We start from the raw sequence: 22,906 nt of genomic DNA, 5'->3' as shown, positions 1-22,906 counted from the left end.
CATGCAAATACAGCTAATTAGATATTTGCATGCACAATTATCCAGTTTATATGTGTAACCCACACACCTTCTGGGTGTGGTGTTCTGTCCCATCTATTGGCACCAAGACCACTTAGAGAGAGAGATAAAATGAGTCTGCTCTATAGCCTTAGCTAACAGCCAGTTGGCTTTTAGCTCATATGGTAGAGGCTCTTGCTTTAAGCTCCAGAGGCCCCAGGTTCACCCGGGGTCTGTCGGCATTAAATATGCAGTCATAATAACATCAGTGTGCTCTAAATCCGGACTTAGGTGCATGATGGAGCAAACATATTTTGTGTGTCCAGTTGTTCACCCAAACAGTCTGAAAAATCAGGCCATTAGCATACAGGCCCCGTGTAATAAACTGGTCTGATTAAAAGTTAAAGTATTAATACATTACATGTTGATAGCATCTTTCATCCAATGATGAAGGATTGGTCCTGCTTTGAGCAGGGAGTTGGACTAGATGACCTCCCGAGGTCCCTTCCAACCCTGATATTCTATGATTCTATGATCTCAAAAGACTTTGCAATCATTAATTCATTATGTCTACAACACTCCAGTGAGATAGGTAAGTATTGCTAGCCCCATTTTACAGAGGAGGAAACAGAGGCACGTGCACAGCTGTTTTATGACTTACCCAGGTTTACACAGTAAGGCAGTGGCAGAACTGGGAGTAGAGCCATGAACTCCTGAGTCTTTGCTCCATGCTCTGACCACTGGACAACCCTCTCTTTCTTAAACTGATGGCAGAAGTTTGGAGCTAAAGACAAAGTACAACGTTTGTAGTCTCTTCTATTATTGTGGGTAATTATAGTGTGTTCACTGGGTGAAAAACATCTGAACAAAAACAGTTCTGCAAACAATATTGTCCCTTCCCATATAAAATACCAGGAGAAGGAATAATTAGTCTCTAAACTCCATGGCTTATGAAGAGACAATGTTGTGCCATTAGGGTGAGGGAAGAGATGCCCAAGGGACAGAGGCATCTCCTGGGAAGGATCACTGGGGAGAAATGGGGCCAAATCTGTAGCAGAGAGATTATATATCAGGCCCGCCTCTGCGCTTCCTTAAGCTGCTCATCTATTCTCCCCGCCATGCTGCTGTCTGCTATACGCAAGCTCTCTGCGTGCTGCATGCTCTTATCTGATCCAATAGTCTATGCAAGCTAGAGCTGGGTGGACTGTTTGGTAATACATCTGTTTTGAGGTTGCAAAATAAAAAATGTCTGCAAAACAGAAGTAAATCTCTTACACAAAAACATGCAAGGTTTCTCACAACAAATTTGAGTGAAAAAACTTTGGCTCCTATCTATGAGTGCGAACCAAACAAACCACAAGATTCAAGAGAGGTAGCGGGGGTGAAGTGGGGTTCTTTTTTGCCTTTTGAGCAGAGATTGGTTGGTCAAGCAAGTCGTGTCACACGGTGTTGGTTCTGGTTTCCTGATTGGCTGAGCTGTATTCCACAGGGTTAGCAGAAGGCCAGGCCATTCTGACTCAATTTCACAGAGGGCGTAGCAGCAGAAAGAAGCAATTTTATGCAACTCTGTATGTTGAAGGGGACAGGGAACATTTTTTATCCTCACCTCCTAAAAACCAGCTAAGATTTCAGATAGAACATGGCAACCATGCTTGAGAACTCCAGATAGGAGAATGGTCTTCCAATTAAAGCTCATAGACATCGAGATATGTGGATACTGCAGTGTACAGGAATTGGCAGAATCCTTTTAAACTGTCTTGTCTGTTTTAGAAACCAGCCAGAGGCCTTGCATGTTGTATATAATTAGTATACATTAGGGTTACCATACGTCCGGATTTTCCCAGACATGTCCGGCTTTTTGGGCCTCAAATCCCCGTCCGGGGGGAAATCCCAAAAAGCCGAACATGTCCAGGAAAATAGGGAGGGGCTGGCGCCGCTGGGTGCTGGGCCGGGGGTGCTTGGCCGGGGCACCCCAGGAGCCGAGCCAGGCTGGAGACGCTGGGGCTGGGGCCGGCCGCCGGAGGGAGCCGCTCGGTTGGGGGGGCCAGACTGGGCCGCGCCTCCTCCCCCCACCCTCCCAGCTTACCTGCTTCAGGCTTCCCGCGAATCAAATGTTCGTGGGAAGCAGGGGAGGGGGCGGAGTTGGGGCGGGGACTTTGGGGAAGGGGTGGAGTTGGGGGGGAGCATGGTTGGGGCTGGGCCCTGTGGACTGTCCTCTTTTTGGACACTCAAAAGATGGTAACCCTATATACATGGTTGTACGGACCCCACCATGCATTGTGGTTTCTTCATGCTATTATTGTTGGGTAAAGGCCAAAAGACACAGCAGGTGAAGATTCCCTAATCCAGGAATGCAGTGGTACAGAGAGTCACAGAAAAGGCAAGTGAAAATGAAAGAGTAACTGCAGTCCATAGGCACTGGGACCGTGAGTAACCTACTCACTTGGCCAGGAGTGTTGCTCACATGTATATTGATTCACAGGGTCAACAGGAATAAACTGCTTCCTGCCATTATGGTGTTTCTGACTGGTTGTGTTTTTGTTTAGTCTCTTCAGCTGAGACAGTTTCATGATGTAGACATGCCTACTCTCAGGAATTAATCGTGAGAGCTGTGCTTTCTAAGTAAAAATTAAGCCTGACTCATGACCTCGCGATAGAACTTTCAACGGTCAGGAACTTTTAGCCACAAAAAGGAACTTATGTAGGTCGCTAGTTCTTGCATGCCTATGTATAGTTACCAAACAGGGTTATGCAGAACTCAGCTGCGCCTCTGTGGTTTCTTGATAGTATCGTTATTGTGTAAAGAGCAAAAGGTAAAGCAACTGGGGATGAGGAGGCAGCCCCTAGGACTGTGTGTCAACCGCTTATTTAAATAAAGTAGTGGGGGTGGCGTAAAAATGTCTGGCTGTTTGGGGGAGATGGACTTGTCTGATACCTCTGTAGAAGAGTAGACTATACTGAGAGACTAGAACAATATAAAATGGCTAATAGTACAACTGATGAGAAAAAGTAGTGCTTTCACTGAGTGTAACCTGCAAGGTAGCCCAACAGCATCTCTGAAACCAGCAGAGTGCGCTGAAATTGTGGAAGTTACACAAAGTCACCTATCCTCAAAGCCACTGGTGATTACAGAGCATTTCTGCTCTTCTCAACAAAATCAAACAGCAAATGAAACCATTTCTGAATAGGTGGCTAAATTAAGGAAGTTAACAGAACATTGCCAGTTTGGAGAGCATTTAAATGATATATGAACTAGTTAATGTGTAGTTTGCAAAATAAAGCAACCCAAAAACAGATAGAGTATGTCTACACTACAAATGCTACAGTGGCATAGCTACAGTGCTACCTATAGTGTAGATGCTTCCTACAACAACAGAAGAGTTTTTTCCATCAATATAGTTAATCTACCTCTCCAAATGATGGTAGCTAGGTTGATTGAAGAATTTTTCTATTGATTTAGCAGGGGCTTAGGTCGACCTAACTACATTGCACAGGGACAATTTTTTTCACAGTCCTGAGTGATGTATCTAGGTCGATCTAATTTTTAAGTGTAGACCTGGCCTAAGGCTGAATTGATCCTAAATCATGCACTAGAAGTTGCATCAATGGAGACAGCTACTAATAACGTCAGGGAGTTGCAACGTTGTGCAATCTGTGCAACACACAAACTGAGGGTCATACAGAAAGCACTACCAGGAGAGTACTCAAAGACTTTTGTTGTGGGAAACAGTCTCATAATACAGATGATTGTTGGTTCAAGAACAAGCGCATTATGAACTTCCAGATATTGGGACACAGACCAAAAAATGTGCACATCAGTGAAAAAAACACAACCACTACCTTGTAAGGACCATAGCAGAGGATTGTATAGTCTCCTAGACTCATAGACTCTAAGGTCAGAAGGGACCATTATGATCATCTAGTCTGACCTCCCGCATGATGCGGGCCACAAAACCTGACCCACCTACTCCTGGAAGAATTCTCTCCCTTGACTTAGCTGTAGAACTCCCAAATCGTTAGTTAAAGACTTCTAGTCACTCAGAATCCTCCAGCAAACGACCCCTGCCCCATGCTGCGGAGGAAGGCGAAAAACCTCCAGGGCCTCTGCCAATCTACCCTGGAGGAAAATTCCTTCCCGACCCCAAATATGGCGATCAGCTGAACCCCGAGCATGCGGATGTCAGCTTGCAGATGACAACATCGAGTCCACTGAGAACGTTGTAGCAACTCTACAGCTGTTTGGTTTAGACAACAATGCTATTTGGATTTCTTCACAAGCGGAAGGAATGAGCTTGATACAGGGTCTACTGTTTCTGTGATTTCATAGCAGCATTATCAGATACTGTGTAAAAAGGTGAAGTTACAGAAAACCTCTGTCTTAGTAAAAACATACACAGTACAGGGAAATTCTTGCTATCTTGGTTGTTATTACAGGAACTGACCAGCATATACTAAAACTCTATGTTGCATCCTGGATTATTTGGCAGAGAATGACTGAGAGATTCAGCTGGCAAAGCATAAAATGGCTGTAAGTTTAAAAAGGGAATATATATGATCCCTGACCCAATACAAAAAAAACATCCGAACTGAACAAAGTTCCCTGAGTCCTAGTCAAGTGCTCTATCCACTAGACTGTCTTTCTGTCCTAAGGACTAATCAGTATAAAATGCAGGACAAATCCCTATATGTGTGTATATAACAATAGCATACTATAAACATGTACATATGACTATCTGTACCTCACTCTATTCCTCCCTGGGTATACTTCCACAGAGGGCAGCCCAGGTCTGGTCATGAAATCATGAATTTTTGAAGGGTAGTAAATCTGGGACACACTGTGCAATGTGGAGGTCCATAAATTTCACCAGCCATAGTAAGGGCTTACAACTGGCGGAGTTAACGTTGAAACTCTCAGTGTGAAATTTTGCTGCATGCAGTAAGTGTCATCAGTGATGGTGGATTTCCATGAGAGCATGCCACATGGAGCCACTACTCCTCAATTCTACTGTCCTCTGCCAGGCTGGGCCCCTAGTTTCCATGTCTGCATGCTTGTGTCATTAGCACAACAGAGTTGCCAGCAGCTATATCGATATTTCCAAAATTGGCCATGATACTGACTTTTTTGCAGTAAATTATGAATAATAATCTTAAATACGTATTGCACTCTAAAGGATCCCATACAAACATAAGCCCTGATCTCACAAAGGGATCTACATAGGAAGACCTTTACACCTGCGCAGAGTCCCACTAACATCGCAATGATGCAGAATCAGGGTCTTTAACTGATATGCAGAGGGATCACTTTATCCGCCAAACCTGTCTGAAATGCAGCAACATTTGGGGAGTGGGGGAGGGAGAAGACCAACCGTCTAATAGTCAGGGCCAGCTCCAGCTTTTCTGCCACCCCAAGTGGCCAAAAAAAAAAAAAAAGTCGAGTGGCGGAACTTTAGCGGCAGCTCAACCGCGCCGCTTCTTCTGCGGCAGTTCGGTGGCAGGTCCTCCCTCTCTTCCTCTTCAGCGGCAATTTGGCGGCAGCTCAAAGAGGAAGAGAGGGAATGAGGGACCTGCCGCCGAATTTCCGCCGAAGACCCGGACGTGCCACTCCAATACCGGACGGAGTGCCGCCCCTTTGAATTGGCCACTCCAAGTACCTCCTTGCTACGCTGGTGCCTAGAGCTGACCCTGCTAACAGTGAACAACAATGACACCCACAGCTTAAGACAGTAGGTGTAACTTGTAACTGTAGAGGCAATTAAAGGAGCGAGAATGCCATTGCCAAAGTTTGGAATGTGGCCAGGATAGAGGGGGCAATACCCCCACTCTGATTAAAAGGTCATGGTGCCTTTAAAGACCACAAGTGGTCAGGATCATTGCTTCAGAACTCATCAATAAGCAGTGAAATTGCCCTCCAAAGTGAGCTGCATAGGATTTTTGTTGTTGTTGTTGTTGCCTGTGTCCCTCTCCTCTCCCTGGCTTAGATAAGCAGTGCTCCCACACAGCTCTCCCTCCTCCTTGGTATGGTCAGACATCCCCCTCCTGTTTCAATCGCCTTTAACCACAGTTCCAGCTGCATTGTGGTGTAGAATGCTGGCCCCCTAGCACTTCTCTCAGGGTGTTTTTTCTTCTGCTTATTCTTCCCTATCAAATCTCAACTTCCCTGTGTTGTACGGAGGTCAGAGAATGAGACTGAGAAAATGACATCATAATAGGCTGACCCCTGAGCGACAGCATCCACAGAAGCAAGGTGGAGATGTTGAATCTTTCACAAAGAGCTCTTCTCTCCTAACTGTTTGTCAGGAGTATGCGTTAAATGTGTTTTGTCTGTTGTTGCAGTGAGAGGGCCGAGTGCTAAGGGCACCCACCCAATAAATACCTAAAATAATCCCAAGGGAAGAGTTAAAAGCATTGCTAACTCTAATTGAAAGAACGCCTGTCATGTATCCCTCAGATACAGTCTAGACAAGTCACAGTCTATATCTGGAGAATGAGATGACGGCTTGGTTCAGTCAGCTACAAAAAAATAGCCTGATTTTATTACAGCCTTTTAAAATGCTTTTGAGACCTGATTTACACAGCATCTGCCCAAGATGTACTGAAGTCATGATCAGGTGACTCTCCTCCCACTTCAAAGTGACCTGTTTGCTTACAGTCCTGGTATCTAACCTATTTAGGGGATACTTTCCCCACAAATGATGCGTAAATGTCCAGAATACCCTGCTCAACCCAAGACCATAAAACCCTGACTGTTAAGTTATGGCAGCACTTCATGAGCCAGAAATACTTTGATGGTTTATGACTACAAATAAATTAAATCACCCAGTAGCTCTTTTCCTGATGAAGGGAAAGGGCCATGCTGCAGCTCTGCTTTGATGTGGGCTCCTCCACATCTAACAAGATAAAACATGGGATGACTACTAGCATAGATCCCTTGCTCTGCTACATCTGCATGCCACTTCCAAGGCTGAAGATTGAGAATCCAGTGAGACACAAACTCATTTTGTCTTCAATACTGATATAAAGGAAATGCTTTTCACAGAAACATAATTAACCTGTGGAACTCACTGCCACATGATATCAAGGACATAAGTTTAGTAGGATTCAAAACAGGTTAGATTCTTTTACATTTTAAGCTTTTTGGGGTAAGGAGCACCCTTATCTTGTTTCGTGTTTGTACAGCACCAAGCAGCCCTGGTCCAGGACTGGGGATCTTAGAGGCTACAACAATACAAATAAAGTAATAATAATAAACTATAGGTTTGTACAGTTCCTAGCATAATGGGGCCCTACCTGGTTGATACTTTTTAGTGCTACCACAATTTAAATACTAAATCAACCCTCCATGTTAACATAAGCCAACTACCAAATGCCAAGGGTTAGAAAACACAACCTCCCATGGGGCTATAAATTTACAATTGTCCATTAAGAAACTTCTTGCACCTCTCTCTCAAGCACCAGATGCTGGCCACTGTCAGAGACAGGATACAAGGCTGAGTGGACCATTGGACTGAGCCAGTGCAGCAATTCCTAGTTTCCTATGCCTCACTTTGAACATTGCCATGTTTCAGACCCCATAGGTGGCTCCTTAAGGCAGAAAAATTCATTCCAAATGTCAGTACAGAAAATTGTCAGTGTGCATCCCAGACAGCAATAAGAATGACAGAAATGCCTAGAAATTAAGCTTGTCCAGGATCCTTCTACAAGTGATTGACTTAATTATCTCCAGCACTAGTCCAAAAGAACCGTGCTGGAATAATAATTCATTCCCTGAGCAGAGCACTTGTAATTCCTTAGCCAGAGACAAGGACAAATCGCTGCTGCTACAACAAGCCGCTGATTTAATGTTTAATAGGTTCAGAGCCTGCTAGCTTGCAGCTGATCATCTCAAGCTCCTCTTTATCTATGGTGTAGTGTGCCTCTGCAGCTGGGCAGTTAAACTCACTCAATAGGTGCATTAGTGGCAGAATCAGCTGATGTAGGAGCAAGAAATTCAAAATACAGCTGAAAAATAAATGTATTAGGAAGAAGCCTTTAGGAGTTTCAGACATGCTAAGGATCCGAGAGTTGGCAGGTTGTTTCCAACTCATTCTAGTGGCGAGGGGGTTGCCTGAGAGTCAGGAAATTGGGGGTCTAGACCTGGCTCTGCGACTGACTGCCATGGTGACATATGGTGATCAGTTGGACCCTCAGTATGTGGGCAAGACCTACCTTGGGCAAGTCACTTCCCTTCTTTGTGCCTCTGTTTAGATTATAAACTCTTTAGGGAAAGGACAGGACAGTCTCGCTATTTCTTTGTACAGCATCAGCACCTAACACAATGGGACCCAGATCTCCTGGGGTCTCTAGGCACCACTGGATTACACATAATTTAAAAAGAAGGCCAAAAAACAGACATCAGATGTTAATAACATTTGGTCATTACTGTGACGGGTTGGATCACAGAACCCGCCTTGGGGGCTGCCACCCGATGTGCCAAGACTACTTCTGCTCCTGCTTTCCCTGCCAGCTCAGGACCCCAGCACCCTGTCTTGCTGAGCCAGACACTCCCGTCTGCTCCAGCAAAGACCCAGGGTCTGAATTACGTGCCCCAAAGCTGCAGGTTTACCTGAAAGCAGCTAACAGAAGTGTTCCTCTCTTTAACACTCAGATGCCCAAATCCCAATGGGGTCTAAACCCAAACAAATCCGTTTTACCCTGTATAAAGCTTATACAGGGTAAACTCATAAATTGTTCGCCCTCTATAACATTGATAGAGAGATATGCACAGTTGTTTGCTCTCCCAGGTATTAACACATACTCTGAGTTAATTAATAAGTAAAGTGATTTTATTAAATACAGAAAGTAGGATTTAAGTGGTTCCAAGTAGTAACAGACAGAACAAAGTAAGTCACCAAGCAAAATAAAATAAAATGCGCAAATCTATGTCTAATCAAACTGACTACAGATAATCTCACTCTCAGAGATGCTTCAGTAAGGTTTTTCCTCAGACTGGACACCTTCCAGGCCTGGGCACAATTCTTTCCCTTGGTACAGCTCTTGTTCCAGCTCAGGTGGTAGCTAGGGGATTGTTCATGGTGGCTCCTCCCTTTGTTCTGTTCCAGCCCTTTATATATCTTTTGCATAAGGTGGGAACCCTTTGCCCCTCTCTGGGTTCCCACACCCTCCTCAATGGAAAGACACCAGGTTAAAGATGGATTCCAGTTCAGGTGATATGATCACATGTCACTGCAAGACTTCATTGCCCACTTGCCAGCACACATGTATACAGGAAGACTTACAGGTAAAACAGCCATCTGCAGACAATTGTCCTGGTTAATGAGTCATCAAGATTCCAAACCACCATTAATGGCCCACACTTTGCATAATTACAATAGGCCCTCAGAGTTATATTTCATATTTCTAGTTTCAGATACAAGAGTGGTACATTTATATAAATAGGATGATCACACTCAGTAGATTATAAGCTTTGTAATGATACCTTACAAGAGACCTTTTGCATGAAGCATATTCCAGTTACATTATATTCACTCATTAGCATATTTTTATAAAACCATATAGACTGCAACGTCACAATTACCAATCTGGGGCCTGATCAAAATCCTGTTGAATTACAAAGATTTGAGATTTGATCCCTGAGTGTGCATTCAGAGTCATATATTTACTGGCAAAAGTACGTTTTTATTGCAGTTAGCACAGTACTGCCCATGTAACTATGGGAGAGCAAACTGAATTCTATTTTTGCATTATAAAAAAACAAAAACAATATATTCTACAGTAAATCGTCCAAACTGTGCAACATCCTTATTGTAAACGGTAGGATTTTCGACAATGACTGTAGTACTTTTTTTTTTTTAAATGCCTCTCGCTCTTGTGTAAGGCATTTGCAGAATAATGTTCTATAGCTGCAGTCGTAAGTCCATAAGTCAATTCAAGGCCTCCTCGGTGACATGGTGGATATCATCCAATTCACCTTTGAATCCCTATTTGGGGCACTAAATGCCACTGCACATCATGAACAAATCTTCCCTACATTTTGATAGTAGACTCTTTATTACTAGCAGTTAGACCCTTGTAGGAACCAGAATGTGCATGTCATGCGAAATTCCATTATTTTGAAATTGTGTTCTGAATCAGAATGAAAATGAGGAATTTCAAAATTTCCTGCAAAACTAAGTTTTCACATTGTTTCAAGTTTTTGATTTTGACCTTTTTAAAAAAATGTATAATAGAAAATAAAAACCCTTTTTTCAAAATGAAAAGTTGTTTTGAAACATAAAAATGAAACATTCCATTGCCAAAATGTCAAAAAGGAACATTTCAACCTTGCCTACATGCTTTTTTATTTTTGTTTCTTTTTTTCCTCCTCTAAATTTCATCAAAAGCAACATGTTCCCCATGGAAAGTTTTGGTTTAGATAAAATAACATTTTCTGTTCTAGAAGAAAACATCTGTTCCACAACAGCACATTTTTTCAGAAAACTTTCAAGCAGCTCTACTGGCGAATGGTGCAAAAGGCAGAAAGAACGCATCTTGAGTCAGATTTTAGGCTTCATCTATGCTTAAAATTAAGATTGACATAGCTACATCTCTCAGGGGGTGTGAAAAATCCACACCTGTGCACAATAGCTATTAAGGTCACCAATATTGTATTTCAAAAATACGGACTCCTTTCTTAGCATCCCTATGGGGGAGAAGTGCCCTGTATCACAGGGGCCAGAGGTGGGGTACTCAGTGCCACAGGGGGTGGGGGTACTAACCATGTGGCAGTTGAGGAAACCTTCTGCTCCCTGCAGCAGTCAGGCAGTCTTGGCTGCAGGGACCCAGCTCCAGAAGTGAACAGGGCAGTACTGAAGGGCCAGGGTTGGGAGGGGAGTGGAAAGATGCACCAGTGAGTATTGGCCCCCTGCTGGACAGGGCCCCCTGCTGATTCCAGCCCTTGAGCACAGCCCGGTCTTCTTTCCCTGCACAAGGTCTGTCTGGCAGGGCAAGTGCATGGGGCTATCTGCCCTGGAGCTGCGCTGAAGGGCAAAAGTCAGGAAGGGGCTCTGTCTGGCAGGGCCATCAGTACTCTTGTTGTGTAGCCTTCCATTCCCTACTCACAGAGTCTCTGCCAACATCCCCAGCAGAAGAGCATAACTGCTGGTTGGTGGCAACTGCAGCAGTGGGGGAGCGAGGCAGGCAGGGACCCTGGTCTAGTAGCTAAGACCACCTGCACAGAGTCCTGTCCGCTTTCCATGCTGGACAGAGCGTTCTCCTGACTCCAGCCTTTCAGCATGGCCCCATCAAGTCTTCGTGCTCACCGATAACCTTATCTCCCTCCCCTTCCGCCGGGTGCCACACCCTATAGTTTGGGAACCTCTATGGTATAGGTACATTGGTTCAGGGACCAATTCTGCATTACTACGATTGTCTAATTTTACAAACCTTATATCCTTGGAAGGTAAGATAATAATAAAACTGGCTTTGCATAATGATAATATTTTTAATATGTTGAAATATGGGATAAAAGGTATCCCGTACTGATTTAGTGTGGGACAGACAATTTTCTATTTAAATAAGGGCCATCCCTTGTAATATGGGCCTGTTGTCAACCCTAGTACCTATACCAACCCAATTCCCCATGTAGAGGCAGCTAAGTGGATGTAAGACTGCTTCAGCTAAAGTAGCTCCCATTGCTCAAGGAGGTGGAGTTTAAACTGATGGGAAAAAAACCCTTCTGTCACTGTAGGAAGGACACTATGGTACTGAAGCAGCATAGCTATAACATCCGTAGTGTAGACGAGCCCTTAGAGTTTACAGGGCTAGCAATTAGAAAAACCTTTCTAAGCTTGAGCTTCTTCATTTAGAGGCTTAAACTGGTCTTCTGAAATGAGAAAAACGGGAACCATGAAGAAAACCAAAATGTGGAACCCCCAGAAATGCATTTTTACAGTCACTTTTCTGAGCATGTCCCTCGGGGTGTCTTGCAGCTTTATCTAATAAACATTCCAAGCACAGTGAGTTACTACCTTACTGCAGGGGGCTGAAACCAGTCCAAAACATCAGTATGGACTGTGTTCCTTAATGGGCCATTAGAGAATCCACAGTGGGACAGATACAGCCCTGCCAGAAGAAACCAATTAGGCGTCATTCTTCCACGCCAGCTGTAATGCAGACAAATGAAGGGACGTGCCCTGAATTAATATGCCAAAGCTAAAAGCACTCCTTCTTCCATTAGCACATGCTGCAGTCCTCTCTGAGTCTGCACTGTGGCTTAAATGTATAAAAATAAAGGCTTGATTGATTCGATTGAGGAGGAATGCTGTGCATTCAGACTCTCCCTGCTCATTCTCTTACCATTAATGGTTCCAGATGATTTCTCCTTCCCCATATGCCTTTTCAAACAGGGAACAGATTAAAAAAGAAGTATTGGTATTCCCCACTCTCCATCCATGACCCATGTTCCATCCTCTCATCACACCAAAATGATATACCACTCCCAGTCCATTGTGCAGATCTTCATTAGATAATTGTCCTCCTCCTTGCTTTGATCAGCAACGGAATGGCTAGCGGTGTTGACATTTAAATTCTAAATCACTAGGCGCCAGAGTTAACACCACTGAAGCAAATACGAATAAACAAACATTCCCACCTCTCAAAACTATTGGTTCAGATGGTCTGCAGACTCTGGCAAGTATCAATGCATTTGTTTACAAACAGTTCATGTTCTGAAGGTTACCTCTGCTGGAGACAGGGTGGGATTTTCAAAAGTACTCCATATTGACCTGACTCTTCTCCAATAGAAGTCTATTGGGATTGTCAATTTTCAGGCCCACTGAAAATGAGGCCATTTATCATTAATTTAGGCACTTAATTTTAGACTCTGAGATTTGAAATTGTTGGCCTTGGTGGTTGTATCAAACACCTGACAAACCTCCATCTGTTCTCAGACTTAGAGCTACTGCATCTGTTAAGAGTAAAATCTGAATGTACATGAGTCACCCATCAACACGCCCTGTGGAAAAACATTGAAAAAGCTGTGCCAAAAATGTGCCATCTGTGTGCCAGAATACAACCACGTTTATGTTCTAGCCTGTTAAATATAGCCTGAAAATCATTACATAAATAGGTAGAAATATTTAATTACACTGTTGCTTCACAAAATTCAGTGTTAAGCTATTGCATGTGGCCCATATGTTTATCTTACTCATCTGTAAAATGAGGATTTCTCTTCATAGGGGACAAAGATACACTTTCTTTCCAAAGTTCAGTGCTCCTCCAAAGGCTAGATTGAATGTCCTGTGCCCATGTCATCTTCCCACACAGCTCTGCTAGGGTACATCAGTCCAGTTGAGCAGCTATTTAAGTGCTATTACAGGATGTACTGACTACACAAACGTTGGATATAACAATATTTTGAGCCAAATTCTATTTAGGAACTTATTTGGCCTCCTGGCCCCATAGTATATTAGCACTTCAGAGACATTCATGGATCGTTGCACACAGAACTATCCTGCAGTAGGGCAATACCCTTATCCCCATTTTCTAGACAGGGAGCTGAGGCACTGCGGCCTGGATTCACAAAGAGACGTAGGCATCACAACACTGAGTGTCGCAGCAGCTAATTTTTCAGCTGCTAGAAAATCACGGGAACAACACTGATCCACAAAACCCGCGTTGGGCATCTAGGATCCCTATACAACGCCTGGGGGGAGATAGGCACCTTAGAATGAGGTCCACAAATGCCAGGATGCTAGGAGGGGAGCCCTGTAAGCTAGCTAATAAGAAATGCCGGAGGATGTGCGGGGTACTAAACCCTGCTACTCTCAGGAAGATAGATACCTATCTCTGTTTAGCAATCCACAAACAGGAACCTGTCACCTGGAGTCAGGCAGCTTTGGTGCCTAAGTGCTTTCTTTCCGGAATGGGTTAGGCATGTGCCTCTCTCCACACAAAAATGGTCAGTGGGAGTGCCCAGTGGTTACAGCACTCCCCTGGGATGTGGGTGACTCAAGTTCAATTCCCCCCTTTATGCCAGAGGGGGAGAAGGGATTTGAACTGGGGTTGGGGATCTCTCACTTCTGAGAAGAGTGCTCTGACCACGGAACCATGGAATATTGGACAAGGGAGGGGTTCAGTCTCTCCTGGTGAAGTTGTTCCACTGTGGAAAAATAATGAAAGGGAGAGTGATTGGAGCAGGGGAGCTGGACCCTGTGTCTCGCACCTCATAGGTAGTAGTTTCTCACAGACACACACACACAAAATGAGAATGACTTCATAGCCCAGTGCTTAGGGAACCCATATGGGAGGCAGGAGATCCTGGATCCCATCCCCTGCTCTGGTCACTTTCATTGTTTAATCCACAGTGGCACAGCTTCAACAGGAGAGACTAAAGGAGACCCACATCATAATATCCAACAGCTCAGTGGTCAGACCACCCTCCTGAGAGGTGGGAGACCCCAGTTCCAATTCTCTCTCCCTCTTTGGCAGGGAGGGAACAAACTGAACCTGGCTCTCCCACATCCTAAGTAAGTTCTCTACTTACTGGGCTAAGGTTATAAGGTGGGCCCCTCCTCCTTCTCCAGACAGATTTTGAATGGGACCGGGTACGATAGACAGCCTCCGAGTGCACCTACTAGATCGGGCCCCACACATGACTTAGGTAGGGCCAAGCACCTGCCTTACCTCAGGTTTTTTAATTGCTCTCTGGTTTTGGGGAGGAGATAGATGTCTAGGTGTGTAGAGGAAAGTAGCAGCGCATACGCCGAGAGGCACAAATATAGGCATCAAGGAAACTTTTAGTCTGCAACCTTAGGAGCTGAGTGAGTAAACCTGCGGAGTTCAGTTGGAGTTTTGTGGATCGCAGTAGAGCCAAAACTGGGACTTAGGCACCTAAAGCCAAGACTTCGGTGCCTAAGTACCTTAGTGGATCTGGGCCACAGAGAGTGAGTTGCCCAAGATTAGAAGTGGCCAAACATTCATAATCAATTAAATTAAAAAAAAGTTTAAGGGGCAAAATGTTACAAATCTGTTTTGACCAGCTCTGCTGCCCAGGGACACACAAAGTCTGTGTCACAGCCAGGACCTCTTGAGTCCCCATCCACTGGCTTAACTACAAAACCATCCTTTTGCCTTACACCAGTAAGTAAGTTAAACAGATGTGAAATTCACTCCTCTGCAGATGGTTAGCAGAATGCCCCAGCACCTCTATTAACCCCATGGGCTTAAGTGGCATATAGATCTCTTTGCTGGCCCTTTGCATGGGGGTAGGAAGCAAATGACATGGTACCTGCTATGAATTTAGTTTTTCTTCATTTGAATCACTTTTCTGAGACCAGCCAATACAAAGTTGCATCACTTAGTTCCCATCTGTTGCATTTTTGGTAAGAAGATATCTGCGTCATCATGACTTTTCCCAACACCTAGTAAAGGACCTGGTGAAGAACACAGTTTTCCAGAGATGAAAAGGTTTTAAGGCATTTCACATGGCATGCATGGTATCTGTTGGCAACCTGCACCCAGAAGAGTTTATACACACACTGCAGGGGAAACAGGGTGCCTCTGGCCCCAGAGTCTTCCCAGAATTGGGGGGATCCTGCATCACCCTCTTTGAGAGGGAACCAGGGAGGATACCCTGCCCCATTATATCCCCACCTCTCCCTCCTGACAACAAAATAAAAGGGGGTAGAGGCAGGCAGATGACTATCACTCCACTCCCCAGTGGGAGTAGAGGAGGCAACTTATTTCAACCCAGCCAGATCTGAACTTCCAGGGACAATCTTTCTTCCCCTTGCAGCAGCTAGCTTTCATCCCTTTGAGAGTAGGAGTTCCTGCCTTCTCCCCCTGTGTGGTGTGACAATGGTAAAGAATCACAGAAAGAGTCACTTTCTTCTAACTCTGAACAAGGAACCTGATTAGAATTTTAAATAAACCGTATTATTACTAATACTACTTGCTCTCTTTCTGCTTTGCTGCACTGCTTCTGACTGTAACTTTCCCCAGTTCCTCTCATGCCAGGTTTCCTGCTACAACCTGAAAGAAACAATACAAATATCCTCACAAGCTGCAAGTCTTCTTAAGACTTGTCTTCACTGTGGTGCTAGTTCAAGGTATAACTTAAGTGCTGTCCCTAATGCAATTCCTGTCCACACAAAAATCTCTAGCTTAAGTTAAAGGGCATTTAGCAGCATGGACATTGTGGCTTCAGCGGAGTCTCGGGCTAGCCATCTTACCTCAAGCCGGGGAGGGGTTGGATGGGCTTGAGCTCAGGTGGCTAGTCAAGTCTCTGCCCAAGCCACAATGTCCACCCAGTTATTATTAGCAGGCTAGCTTGAGCCCCACTTAGGGTTGCCAATTTTCTACTCACACAAAACCTAACACACTTGCCCCACCCCCTGCCCCACCTCTCCTCCAAGGCCCCACCCCCGCTCACTCCATTTCCCCTTCCCTTTGTCGCTCACTTTCTCCCACCCTCACTCTCTCGCTTATTTTCACCGGGCTGGCTCAGGTGGTTGGAGTGTGGGAGGGGGTGAGGGCTCCAGCTGGGGGTGCAGGCTCTGAGATGGGGCCAGAAATGAGAAGTTCAGGGTACGGGAGGGAGCTCTTGGCTGACGCAGTGGGTTGGGATGCGGGAGGGGGTGAGGGCTCCGGCTGGGGGGTACAGGCTCTGGTGTGGGGCTGGGGATGAGGGATTTGGGGTGCAGGAGGGTGTTCCAGGCTGGGGCCGAGGGGTTTGGAGGGTGGGAGGGGGATCAGGGCTGTGACAGGAAGTTGGTGCACAGGAGGGAGTGACGGGTTCAGGCTCTGGGCGGCGCTTACTGCAGGTGTCTCTAGGAAGCAGCGGCATATCCCCCCTCCAGCTGCTAAGCAGAGGTGTGGCCAGATTGCTCTGCACGCTGCCCTGTCTGCAAGCACCGCCCCCGCAGCTCCCATTGGCCACAGTTTCCAGCCAAGGGGAGCTACGGAGCCGGTGGTTGGGCAGTGTGTAGAGCCCCCTGGCTGCCCCTATACCTAGGAGCTGGAGAAGGGACATGCTGCTGCTTCCAGGAGCCACTCAGAGCCTGCAGGGAGCCTGCCTTAGCCTCACTGTGCTGCCGACCTGACTTTTAATGGCCCAGTCAACCAGGCATTCCGGTCAAAAACCAGACGCTTGGCAACCTTAGCCCCACTAGCACCAGTCTGTCTGCCCAGGCTGGGAGATTTGCTACGAGTTGCAATGTACATGTGCTCTCAGGGGGTAGTACAGGTTGAAGCTCAAGTGCTGCTGACCCTTGCGTTAGTAATGCTGTGGGGATGCAGCTATAGGCTACAGTTCAAATTAGCAAAACTCCTCATCTGCTAATCCAATCCAATCACCCTGTGTAGCTCCAGTGTTGTTTTGCACTGTGGTCACTCTTACTTGCGCTAGGGTCACTTGAGTGGAGTAACTAAAATTAACAGTGTTGGCGAAAACCACCCCTTAGACTGCCAGTGCTATTAGAGGCAGCAGTGGCTCCACTGTCTTCAATGTAAAAGGTAACTTCTGAAGATGTGAAAAAGGGAGAAAGTCCCATAAAAGCTCAAGTCGATACACTTCAACCATTACTCTTTAACCCTGGACAGTCAATAAAGACAAAGCGTGAAGCCACGGTTACCCATCATACCGTGGATTATTTAAAAGAATTTTAGGAGCCCAGATTTTCAAACTGGCCCAACTTTGCACCCCTGGTGAACGGTGTTTGTAATTTTATACCTGAAAAAAATTCATGAATAAACTTGGGCAGGCAACACTGTGCCCTCAAAGCTGGAGGTCTGGTTTGAAAATCAGGCCTTACAAATTTAATTTGCTTTTTCACCATTTATCCCATTGGTTTACTTTGCCGGTAAATCCCTCATCATGGGCAGGGAAACTGGGTGAGTTAGTTTTATCATCTATTTATGGTCAGTTTTAGTTTCTAAAAAAGAACAGGAGTACTTGTGGCACCTTAGAGACTAACAAATTTATTAGAGCATAAGCTTTCGTGGGCTACAACCCACTTCTTCGGATGCATATAGAGTGAAACATATATTGAGGAGAAATATATACACACATACAGAGAGCATGAACAGGTGGGAGTTGTCTTACCAACTCTGAGAGGCCAATTAAGTAAGAGAAAAAAAACTTTTGAAGTGATAATCAAGGTAGCTCAGTACAGACAGTTTGATAAGAAGCAAGTGTGAGAATACTTACAAGGGGAGATAGATTCAATGTTTGTAATGGCTCAGCCATTCCCAGTCCTTATTTAATCCTGAGTTGATTGTGTCTAGTTTGCATATCAATTCCAGTTTAGCAGTCTCTCGTTGGAGTCTGTTTTTGAAGTTTTTCTGTTTTAAGATAGCCACCCGCAGATCTGTCATAGAATGACCAGACAGGTTAAAGTGTTCTCCCACTGGTTTTTGAGTATTATGATTCCTGATGTCAGATTTGTGTCCATTAATTCTTTCGCTTAGAGAGTGTCCGGTTTGGCCAATGTACATGGCAGAGGGGCATTGCTGGCACATGATGGCATATATCACATTGGTAGATGTGCAGGTGAACGAGCCCCTGATGGTATGGCTGATGTGATTAGGCCCTATGATGATGTCACTTGAATAGATATGTGGACAGAGTTGACATCGGGCTTTGTTACAAGGATAGGTTCCTGGGTCACTGTTTTTGTTCAGTGATGTGTGGTTACTGGTGAGTATTTGCTTTAGGTTGGGGGTTGTCTGTAAGCGAGGACAGGTCTGTCTCCCAAGATCTGTGAGAGTAAAGGATCATCTTTCAGGATAGGTTGTAGATCTCTGATGATGCGCTGGAGAGGTTTTAGTTGGGGGCTGAAGGTGACAGCTAGTGGTGTTCTGTTATTTTCTTAGTTGGCCCTGTCTTGTAGGAGGCGACTTCTGGGTACTCGTTTCTAGTCAGTTTCCCTTTGGGTGAAATTCATTCCTGTGCAGATGGCAGAACAAGGCCTGTGCACCAATTAAGATGTATTTATGCCTTATTTTGGTGAGTTCAGTGGCACAGGCTGCCTACTGGCCATCGAGGGTGAATTTCACTCTAGAGATATAATCTAGAAAGAATAAAAAAGCTTCATAAAGCAAAATTGCCTTTTTCCTTAGCATATATGTGATGGGTTTATTTTTCCCTTGTCATCTATGATCTTGAACTATTTGCTTATAAGGAGTATAACTATTTGTATATAAGGTTTTCCAATAAACACATAAATGAACACCCAACAATCATCAAGCCATGAAATCTGTTTCTGTCAATTGGCAGAAGGAGTACACAGAGAGAGCTGACCTCCAAAAGTTGATGATCACATTATCCCTGGCTAAGAAAAACAATGAACCAACTTTATCTGTGTAACACTCTCCACCCCCCAAACAAATGGCATCACTATTCAAATGTGGGTAAATGTTTGTAGAACAATGTAGGAAAGCTGTCACTCCCTCCAAATATCCACAAGGTGGTGCTATGTAATAAAATTTAGGAGCAGAGGCTCTTACGCAGCTTGAGGATAGTCAGCAAACCAGATCCAACCTTGCTTTTCAATATCTATTGTATCCCTATGCCAAATAACTTAATCTTCTTTTTTCTTCTGGGAGTCACTCCTCCAGCAGCCTGTAGCAATTCTGTCCACAGAATCTTAGGACTCAGTTGGAAAAGACTGTATTCCAGTCTCCTAGCCAATGAAAGATTGTTCCTTATTGAATGTCCCAAGCAATGGGGCTTCTACTACTTTCCTTAGGATAGGATCCCACAGTTTAATAGATCTCAGTCTCAGCCTGGAGTCATCCAACATCATGATATTGCTAAATTATATTTGTCAGAGACAACTTTTATCTCTGGGACTTATAAAATACTTCCAAAAAGCGACTTTGTTTACTTTGGAATGGACTAGATTGCATCAAGTGGCAGGGATTTAATAAAATGTTTTCCTGTCAAGGATACCTCTCCTGCCTGCCCTCCCACCCCACCCCAACTTCATATGCAAGATGAACACTGGGCTGTTATCAGGAATTAAGTTATCAGGAATTACACATTTCCAGCAAATGCACTTAATAAAGATTTGTTTGCCAGGGATGCGGCCTTTTTCCTTGGTTAAACAGATGAATCAGTTCTCTAGCAGAGGTGTAGTGATGCTGGGGAGATCTGGAGTATCACTCTGGCACCCTAAATCCAGGACAGTGGGTACTCCAGCACTTCAGAATTTCCCCCTCCCTGAGCTCACTGGCTCCTCCAAGGTTTGGGCTCCTCTCCAAAGCGTCTGTTGCTCAGTTGCCCTAGGAGATCCTGTGGGTCAGCAGGATCTGAGGAGCATAGGTGGTGAGCAACTAGGGCTAGAGGGGCTCAGCCCCTTCCCCAAATCTGAACCACCCCGCCACCCACACACACAGCCCAGCTCAGGTGGCAAAGCCCACCTCTGGCCATGAAAGGCCCAGCTTCACACTGTGACTTTCCTGCTGCTGGGCAGTCAGGTGACTATCTCTGAAAGCGCATGTATACAGAGCAAAGAGGAGAGGGGAATTTTTGTGGGAGCCCCTACTTCAAATGTTGGCTGGACATCACAGGTAACATTCCATTTTAATTTTCCCCACTAGAACAGAGGCTATCAACTCACTTCACAATATAACACTCCACTGGCCCAGTCGTGAACTCCTTGTGTCACTGCACCCCACATTCTTCGCAGTAATATTATTATGATATGATTATGGCATAATTATGATGTATTTTATGCAAGATGAGTCATATGAGGTGTCATTGGAAAAGTTATGATGTACTGGATATGATTATCCTATTTGTATGCATGTATCATTTTTGTATTTGAAGTTAGGAATACTGACTATACATCTATATTACAAATGTGTTTACACATGGGGAACGCCCACTAGGCAAAAGGCTCTCAGTCTAGATGGCTGGCTGGGAAGGGCCCATTTATGTTGAACATTAGAGAAAACAATAGGCCTTAGAAGAAGCTTATCTCCCACCTGGGGACCTTCCTGAGGACACTGCAGACAGCTGACTGCTGTAACACTACAGGGACATGTGACCAGGTCACCTGGTGCTGGGCTCCATCTTGGGATATCAGTGTTTTTCCACTGACTGGCGTGGGAACCAAGCTTTGAAACAAATGGTTCCCGTCATATGCAAAAGCTATTTAAGGCAGGGGAGTGACATCATTGATAGTCTTCACTGACTCCCCACCCAAAGAGACTCCTTAAAACCCTAAGGAACAAAGGCTGAACTGGGGGAAGTGCTGGACTCAGGCTAAAGGGATATTTAGCCTGTGAATGGAACACCTGGGGATTCCAAGCTGTAAACCAGTGCAGCTTGCCCTTTAAGAATCTGCAGCCTGCTTGTATTGTCAGTTAGGGTGAAGATTTGCTATTCATAGCCGATCTATCTAGTATATTAAGCTTACTTTGCCTGTTTTGTTTATTTGCTAGGTAATCTGCTTTGATCTGTTTGCTCTCACTTATAATCACTTAAAATCTATCTTTTTGTAGTTAATACAATTATTTTATATTTTAATCCAAACCAGTGTGCATTTGATTAAGAGGTCTGGGGAAAATCTCAGCTTGGTTACCACAAGTGTGCGTGGTCCTTTTCACATTGAGGGAGAAGCGGACCACGTGTTAAACCCATATACTGGCCAGATTTGACCAGGTAGGATGGTACTGCTCTGGGGTCCCAGGCTGGGAAGCTGGTGGTTAGAGAGCCTGCATGTAACTGCAGCTGGGTGTGTCCCTCCCTGTGTGAATACTGGTGAAAGTGCAAGGTTGGAGAGCTTTGCAACTTGTCACAGCAGCACAGTGTGAGAGGAAGCCCAGGCTGGTGGGTCAGAGGGCTCAGTGGTACCCCACTTCCAGGTGGGAACCTGTCACACTCCTTACTCTGGCAAATCCCTCACTGATATCAGTGAGAGTTTTGCTAGAATTCGGTTGCGGTGATGGTTGTGACCAGTCTCCTCCAATTCTCTTTAGGTTCTGTGCTCTATGAATCATGCTGCAGAACGTCTACTAAATGCCAGATCATCTGTGGGACCAGTGACTCCTAAATCATGCAAATATCTTGTGTCAACAAGACATTAACAGCATTAGGTAAGGATGCATGCTGTACTCAAAAGAAAATGCTGCTCAGCAGAGCAAGGAGTCAAAGCCATCAGATAGAATTAAAGCTCTTTTATTAGTTTAGGTTGTTCTTCTCAGGCAATGCAATCTGGGACACTATTCATAATTCTAATGAAATTCATAGAATAATCCAATTGGAACACTTGATAGCACCTGAGCCATTGGCAGTTCCTGACCTTGTGGCTTGGAGAAACGCAGAAAAAAATTGTGTTAACCTATCCTTTGGATACAATGGGCTCAATTTGCAAATGTCGGTGTCTAAATTGTATCTGTAAATCAGAAACTTGCCAACAGGCAATTGCATGCACAAAACAGCTAAATAAGCATGCAAATGGATACTTATAGCCCCATTTATTACTAATTACTATCTGTTGATGGAGTGCCAGCAATGTAGTAGGCAAGACAAACAGGAAGAAGAAAGTTCATTGCCTCAAGTCTACAGCCTGCAGGCCTCATCCAGCAGGCTGTTCTGTGGAGGCAGAGCCCTGTGTCCATAGCTCCAAGTGGCCTCATGCAGGCTGTACACAGGTTTGGGGGTCCATTTCTGCAGAACAGCTTGCTGGATCAGGGCCTAGCTGGTCAACATTCTGATGAAGCATGGGGATCGGGTACAGCAGAGCGACAGAATGGTGGAGTCAGCCCTGGACTTTTTGCATCCACCTTTTTGTTGGGATTTTGTTTCACATTCTTTGTCATCTCTTTTCATGAAGTCGTGTCTGAGAGAAATACACGGGGTTATCAACCCAGTGGGAAAAGCCTCTTTAAGGAGAGACTCAAAGGAGGAGAGCAAGTGGAGGCATGT

Source organism: Trachemys scripta, chromosome 3 (genome assembly GCF_013100865.1).
Source record: "Trachemys scripta elegans isolate TJP31775 chromosome 3, CAS_Tse_1.0, whole genome shotgun sequence".
Lineage (NCBI taxonomy): Eukaryota > Metazoa > Chordata > Testudines > Emydidae > Trachemys > Trachemys scripta.
Note: the sequence above shows the minus strand (reverse complement) of the source record.